Raw genomic sequence first — 7,723 nt, 5'->3', positions numbered from 1 at the left:
TGGGGAAGGAAGGGTGCAAAGTATACCATTGCAATGCTGTGGTTTGACTAACTTGGCCTTATCCCAGACAGTGGTGGAGGAACACTCTCTGGCACCCGGGGTGGGACGCCAAGGGGCAGGGCAAACCGCCCAGTGGCACACATGTGACATCTGTACGGACTGCGCACTCGCAGCATCCCATACGGACTGCCCTCGGCTGCTCTACAGCTGGGGGGAGGCAGCGGGCCATCATGTCACCCCCCTGCGTGGTACCCGGGCCAGACCGCCCCCTCCGCCCCCCTTCATATGCCCCTGATCCCAGAACAACTTAAATCCTGTTAGTTGGAACCAATAATGGTTAGCCAGGGACAGAATTTCGAACCTGCTGCACACACACTCTAAGACTGAGCTCTTAGGACCCTTGCTTCACCTAGCCTCTGGCTCTTCTGGTGACAGCAGATTACTAGCTGGGGTTCCATTTAGATCTCATAAAACATGAGATATAAAAACCGGTCCCAACGGCCTTTGAAATAAAGTCTGAGTAAAATTGGTGAAGCAGCAAAAGTTTATTGATTACAAAAACATAGCTGCAAGAATGGGTGTCCAAAGTAGGCACATCTCAGGTCAGCACAATGCAGGCATTTATCCTTTCACCGAGCGCAAAGTTCCTTCCTCTGCTGCCCACTGGGTAGGGGCCTGCAAAAGTCACAGCCTATCACGACCGCCCAATTAAAATACTAAATTCTCCTCCTTTGTTTACATCTCCCCCTCTCCAGACCCTCGACGCCCAATCCCCAAGATTATCATTGTACAAATATGGTCAAAAGTCCCTTAACATTTGTCTATTTACATAAGTATTCTAACCACAAGTTGTTCTAGTTACACGTGTTACACCACTATTTGTTTCAAATGCAAGCATAACCGAGTTTTATATCTTATGAAGCTAAAAGGGCAAACCACATTTTGACTACCAGCTGTTCTAATCACAGGTGCAAACAGGCTTCGTGTCTAGGTCCCAACCACAGGCTATGTGACTTACAAACTTTTTAACCACGAATTTTGGCTAAATGTGTGTTCTCTGTTATCTTGTGACCTATCAGTCTCAGCATTCTTTCAGCAGTTGCAGCTTTCGCAAGGTCTGAAAAAGCAACACATTCCATTATCTTAAAAGGCAGTATTCCTTGATATTCCTTACATAAAACCCCAGTTTTAAAACAGCTGCTTTGAGAGCCAGTTCATTTCCGGGCTCGATTCAGGGGGCTCAGGTAATAATAATAATAATAATAATAATAATAATAATAATAATAATAATTTATTTATACCCCACCCAACTGGCTGAGTTTCCCCAGCCACTCTGGGCGGCTCCCAATCAAGTGTTAAAAACAGTACAGCATTACATATTAAAAACTTCCCTGAACAGGGCTGCCTTAAGGTTAGTGCTTAAAGCCCTAAACGACTCAGGAACCCTATACCTTAAAGTCTACTTCATTGGGATATATATGTATGTTAATTGATGTTACTTCTATACAGATGTGCAGTTCGATTGGTTTGCTAAACCTTTTCATTGGAAGGGTCTGAGAACTAGATCTCAGACTGTACAAATGTGCTTGATTAACAGCCCCATCTGCCTAACCCACCCTGCAGGGTTTCTATGAGGCTAAACCATTGGAAAGCTGTGCAGTCATATTCCCTTTCATTACAACTTTTTCTGCCTCTTGTAAGGTGAGTGGGAGGTAGACCTTTAGCTTATCTGACAAGAGCAAGAAGGAGAGCACTAATTACCTGTTGCAAATGAACACACCTTACATTACCAAATCCTCATCTCATAAAATTGCAACCAGCATTGCTCCTGTGCCGTGTAAACCCATTCAAGTTAAACAAAACAACTAATTTGGATCTGTTCATTTCAGGCCCACAGAATTGAATGCAACTTATATTCACAGGTCATGCCAAAAACATTACTCTTCCTCTGGATTCATGACATGTGTTGGATATGTCCCATCTTTACCTCATTGTTTTGTTAAGATGGTGTAACAGCCTTACCTCTTGGCAACACCTTCTTAATAGGCTTATATTTCAATCCAGATAGTCCAGGCTATCTTCCTCACTGTTGCATTATAAAACCAGTTTGGGAGGCTGGGGAGTCCGATCACATACCAATGTATGTCGACTCCTTACAGCTGCAGCAAATCATTCCTATGATTTCTACAGACTTGCTAACGTCTAGGGTTGTGTTGGAGGCACAAGATTCCACTTCCCTCCCACTAAGAGGTTCCCCTTATTGCCCCAAATGAGGTCAATATAGAAGTTTTTATCCAACCCTTTCACATACAGAGGTGTGGCACAGTTGATAAGAAACTAGCATCCATACCCTCACCCTTAGTCCCGCTTCCTTATATATCACAATTTTAGGTTCAATATCTACTACTCTTTCCAAAGTGGGACTCCATTGTCTGCAAGACTGTTATGAAAACAATGTGTCACTTACAGACTCACAACTCTTGGAACACTTGGAAGATTCAGGAATGGATTGGTTCGTACCCACCAATTTATCAGCATCTTAAAAGACCCTCTTGTGTGTAACTACTGTAGCCCTGAAACCTTCAGAATATCTAGAAGTAGAAGCACCCAGAAAGGCAATGTCTCTGTGATATATTCCCTGCTGATACAATCCAGTTCTTTCCACTTGTTACTTTGAAATCAGGGTAGGCAAACTTTAAGATTCAGAATGGTTTAGAACAGGCATCCCCAACCTTTGGCCCTGCAGATGTTTTGGACTACAATTCCCATCATCCCAGACCACTGGTCCTGTTAGCTAGGGATCATGGGAGTTGTAGGCCAAAACATCTGGAAGGCTTCAGATTGGGAATGCCTGGTTTAAGATCTTTCTTTTTAAAAATGATTTTCATTTATGTACATTTCAGTAGTAATTTAGCAATAATTCAGACATTTCAAATCTCGACTTCCTTCCTCCTCTTTCTGCGGTTCGTTTTTTTAATCACCATTCCCTGCATATTCTAAGTTATATTAAATCATTCTTTTATTCATCTATTGCGTGGACAGGCAGAGTCCCCCCAACATGAGGTGACGCCTGAGCAGAATAATGACTCAAGACAACATGCTATGGGATTAAAATTGGCCACAACTTTATTAAGTTTCAGATGTAGGGAGACCTTGGCTCAGGCATTGGGCGTTTATACTTCCCAGTCCCCAGCCAGGGATCTGGGAGACTTCCGGGGTATCCAGAATGTGTGGGGATTGGGCTGGCTCTGGAGAACATATGTTCAAGCAGAGAGAGCCCCCGCCCCCGTTTCACTGCCTTTGGAGGGGAGAGCAATGACAAACTCTCGGCATATGGCCAATGCCTCCCCCTCAAGACCCCTTTAACGAGGAACCCTGGTATCACCACCGCAAGGGGGGCGTGGGTCACAACTTCATGCCCCACCCCCATTTAGGAAGATAGACTAAAGGATTCCGCCCAAGGCCTGAAACCACCAGTTGTGACGTTTTGCTACGGGGAAAGCAAAACCTGCCAAGGCAGGAAAATTCCTTTCCAACCCTTCAACAGTAACCCTAATGTAGCAGCGCCTGCATACCTGTGGAGAAGAGGTTAACCTGCGAAAGAAGACTTAACTGAGGGAGGGGAAGGTGGGAGAAGCTGTGGAGCCAACTTCCGCTTCGCTGGTAAGATTCACCTTCTATTGTGTGGGCAGGACGGTCCCTCCCCTTACCTGGCCAATCCCCTGGCAATGCCTTCCCAGGTGGGATTGGGCGATTGGCTGAGGTATGAGGAGACCTCCAGGTATCCAGCCTGGGGAGTATGAAACCAGCCTAAACTACCAGAAGTCACACTGGGATCCAGGGGGCTGCGTGCGACCATGCAAAAGGAGCCCCCATTTGATGTGGGAGCGGTCATTTTCATATATCTATACAGTGGTACCTCTGGATACACACACCTCTGGTTGTGTATCCTTCAGGATGCGAACGCGGCAAACCCAGAAGTATTTTTTCTGTGTTTCACCACGCGCGCATGTGCAGAAGTGCTCTACAGTGCTCTACCGCACTGCTACACATACACAGAAACAGCACCTCCGGTTGTGAATTTCTTGGGATCCGACTGGAGCTCCGGAATATATCCTGCATGCAACTTGAAGTACCACTGTATTTTTTTCAAACTGCACCTTATCACAGTAGTCCTTCCAATGTTTTTTTCTGTTTTCAATTTGTTTGCAAATATTCAATATACCATTTCCATTCCTTTTTAAAAAGTTTACTATCCTGATTTCATATTCTTACGGTAAGTTTTTCCATTCCTGCACAGTCCATAGGTTTTGTATACATTCTTCTTTTGTCGGGGTTCCATCATCTTTCCATTTTGGGGGCAAATAACATTCTCACAGATTTTCCAAGCAGAAGCTAGAAAAGAAAGGCAGCACAACTTAGGTTCCAAAGATGACAAAAGTTTCTAATTTATTTGCATAGAAACACAAATATGGCCACAGACAATGTTTCCCCAAAAAAGCTTGATCTCCGCTTTTGGTCAGCACATAGTGCTCAGAATGGTGTAAATCCCTAAGTAGGCTATTTGAAATAGGCCTGGTGTCTTGCGCTAGCAGCAGTGGTAGATTTGGGACTCTCAAATTTCAGCGGCACCATGTGCAATGCTAAAATTCGGCGCCCCCTGCCTCTTGCACTCCTAGTGCAGCTGAACCAGTTTTGCTGCCCTATAACCACCTCTGCCAGCAGATTCTCCCTACACTGCCCTTCTAAGACCCTACATGTGTGGAAGGATGCACAAGGGCCAGGATAGACTTGGAAGGGACCTTGAGGAACATCTAGTTCAACCGCTGCAATGCTGGAATATGCACTTGTCTCATATGGGGAATGAACCTGCAACCTTGACATTGGGGCAACCCAGGAGATGGCCTCCCAGCAGGATCCACACACCCCACTCCTCCACAAGGAAAAGAGGAAAAAATTCATCAGCCTAGCATTGGGCAGATGCAAGGCGGGGGGGGGGGGGGAATCTTCCAGAGGATTTAGTGTCACAATGCAAAAGCAATGCAATGCAGTTTGAAAGTTCAATACAAACCATTTACATACATAACTGAACACACAATTGCATTTATTTATTTATTCAGAAGAAAGAATAGTATTGCATAAGAAATTCCTGGAAAAACAAGGGTGTGATCAATTGCTACAGAATTGCGACGACAGAAGTTGGAATTGCATGACAGCAGAGAAAATACTTGCCAGGAATCAGCCGGTTATTCAGTCCCTCCAAGGCTTCTCAGGAAGGAAGATGGATCTCTCCACGGTGATGCTGACATTTATGATCTGCTTCCTGCTTTCCCTGGTGGTGCTCATTTATCGTGATGTCCGAAGAACAGATATCCCTGCAGGAATCGATGGACCTTTCAAACTCTTCCTAATTTCCATTATGTTACACTCATCCTTGCGTATGGTAAGTTGGATGGACTTTGAACCTGGAGTTTCTGTGGGGCAGCCTTCACTAGAGCATGAGACTCTTAATCTCAAGGTTATCTGCTTGAGCCCCACCTTGGGCAAAATATTCCTGCAGGGGGTTGGACTAGATGGCCCTTGTGGTCCCTTCCAGTTCTACAAATTCTATGATTCTGCTATTTTTTTAGTTGTATGGGGGCTGGCCAGCCAGGAATGGTTCAAACAGGCAACATGTTTTAGGAGGTGCAACCCCATTCACCCCATCATAGAAAAACGGAATTGTAGAGTTGGAAGGGACCACAAACCCAAGCACCACTCTGCAAGGCAGGAATCTTTCACCAAATGTGGAACTCGAACCCAGGACCCTAGCATTAAGAATCTCATTCTCTATCTACTGAGCTAGCCAGCCTGAAGGATTCATGTATTATAACTAGAGATCTGTGCAAAAATTTCCAGTTCTATTTGTGAGCGCTTGTTTGTGGCGGGACATCTCTCTCCTCCACAGTTCGAATACAGTGCTGATCATCAATGTGACTTCTGGAGGATGCTTTGTGCTACGACTTCTAGCATCCCCAGCTAGCAGGACCATGCCGGCAAAGACTGTCCCACGCAGTGGTATAGCGTGGGTTGCGAGCATCTGGGGCCATGTGTGGGGTGAGGTGGGGACTATGGAGCTGCCTAACAGTGTCCGCATCACCCAAGAGATCACAGCCTCAGAAACAAGAGAAGAAGATTCTCTCTGCTATCTGGAAAGTCACACAGAGAAGCCATTTTCAACAGAGCCCAGTGACAGAAGTATGCAGCTGTATTTAGGCAGCACCGGGTGTTGAAATTTTGCACCCAGGGCAACCGCACCTGTGGCCTCACCCCACGTTATGCCACTAGTCATGCAGTTCTATTTTGGGGCTCATCCACCTTTCTGCTTGCCCATTGCCTAGAAAGCAGTCGTTTCCCACTTTCCCCACACTATCCAAAGGTTTTGCCTTTGTCTCACCGCTTTCAGCCGATTCCCTGGTGGCCCGCTGGAATGCGGAGTTAACCAGGGCTATTGACTGGCTCCGAAGCGCCCTCTCCAATTGCATGGAGCCCGGACAGCCCTGTGGTTTTCCCCGGAGCTGAGGGCGATGAAACAATCATTGAGACGGCTAGAGCGCCGGTGGCGGAAAACTCATTCTGAATCAGACCGGACACGGGCTAGAGCTCAATGTCCAGCCTACCAAGTGGCGATAGCGACAGCAAAGAGGGCCTTCTTCGCTGTCTCCATTGCATCTGCAGAAAACAGCAGCAGGAGACTTTTTCAGGTGGTTTGCAATCTATCGGAACCACCTGTACCACCGGGACCTGGCTTTTGCAAAAAATTTTGCAGATAAAGTCACTCAGATTCAGAAGGAGGTAGACTCCACCATGGGAGCAGGGCCAGGGCGGGAGAGTGCTAGAGTTCTGTCTGGTCCTGTTACATGGGATCAATTCCAATCTGTTACCTCTGAGGATGTGGACAGGCTGCTTGGACAAGTGAAACCAACCACCTGTCTCCTTGATCCTTGCCCATCCTGGCTGATAAAACCAAGCCGGGAAAGGCTGGGCGATGGGCTCTGCAGGGTGGTGAATGCTTCCCTCTGTGAGGGAGCCTTCCCAGACCCGCTGAAAGAGGCGGTCATTAAACCGCTTCTTAAAAAAACATATTTAGACCCGGCCAATTTGGCCAACTATTGCCCAGTCTCAAATCTACCATTCTTGGGCAAGGTGATTGAGTGGGTGGTTGCCGAACAACTCCAAGCACGCCTGGAGGATGTGGACCATTTGGATCCCTTCCAATCGGGATCCAGGCCTCACCATGGGACTGAAACTGCCTTGGTCGCACTGGTTGATGATCTCCGGTGGGCTAGGGACAAAGGTGAGAGCTGTTTCCTAGTTCTGCTGGATCTCTCAGCGGCCTTTGACACCATCGACCATAACATCCTTCTGGACCGTCTAGAGGGGCTGGGAGCTGGGGGCACTGTTATACGGTGGTTCCGCTCCTTTCTCCTGGGCCGTGTCCAGAAAGTGGGGGGGATGAGTGTTCAGACCCCTGGGCTCTCACTTGTGGGGTGCCTCAGGGTTCTGTCCTCTCCCCCATGCTTTTTAATATCTATATGAAGCCTCTGGGAGAGATCATCAGGGGGTTTGGACTGGGTGTTCATCAGTATGCAGATGACACCCAGCTCTACCTCTCCTTTAAATCAGAACCAGTGAAGGCGGTGAAGGTCTTGTCTGAGTGCCTGGAGGCAGTTGGAGGATGGAT

The 7,723-nt window shown here is 46.9% G+C and overlaps 1 protein-coding gene across 1 annotated transcript in view; it reads right to left on the bottom strand.

The window, feature by feature from the left end:
- Nucleotides 1–7,723, bottom strand: part of LOC114603186 (arylacetamide deacetylase-like 4) — an 84,202-nt gene that overhangs the window by 45,286 nt on the left and 31,193 nt on the right. The window lies entirely within an intron of this gene.

The sequence above is a fragment of the Podarcis muralis genome, chromosome 7, assembly GCF_964188315.1.
Source record: "Podarcis muralis chromosome 7, rPodMur119.hap1.1, whole genome shotgun sequence".
Taxonomy (NCBI): Eukaryota; Metazoa; Chordata; class Lepidosauria; order Squamata; family Lacertidae; genus Podarcis; species Podarcis muralis.
The sequence above is the reverse complement of the archived record's forward strand: the minus strand, read 5'-3'. Positions and strand labels throughout refer to the sequence as shown.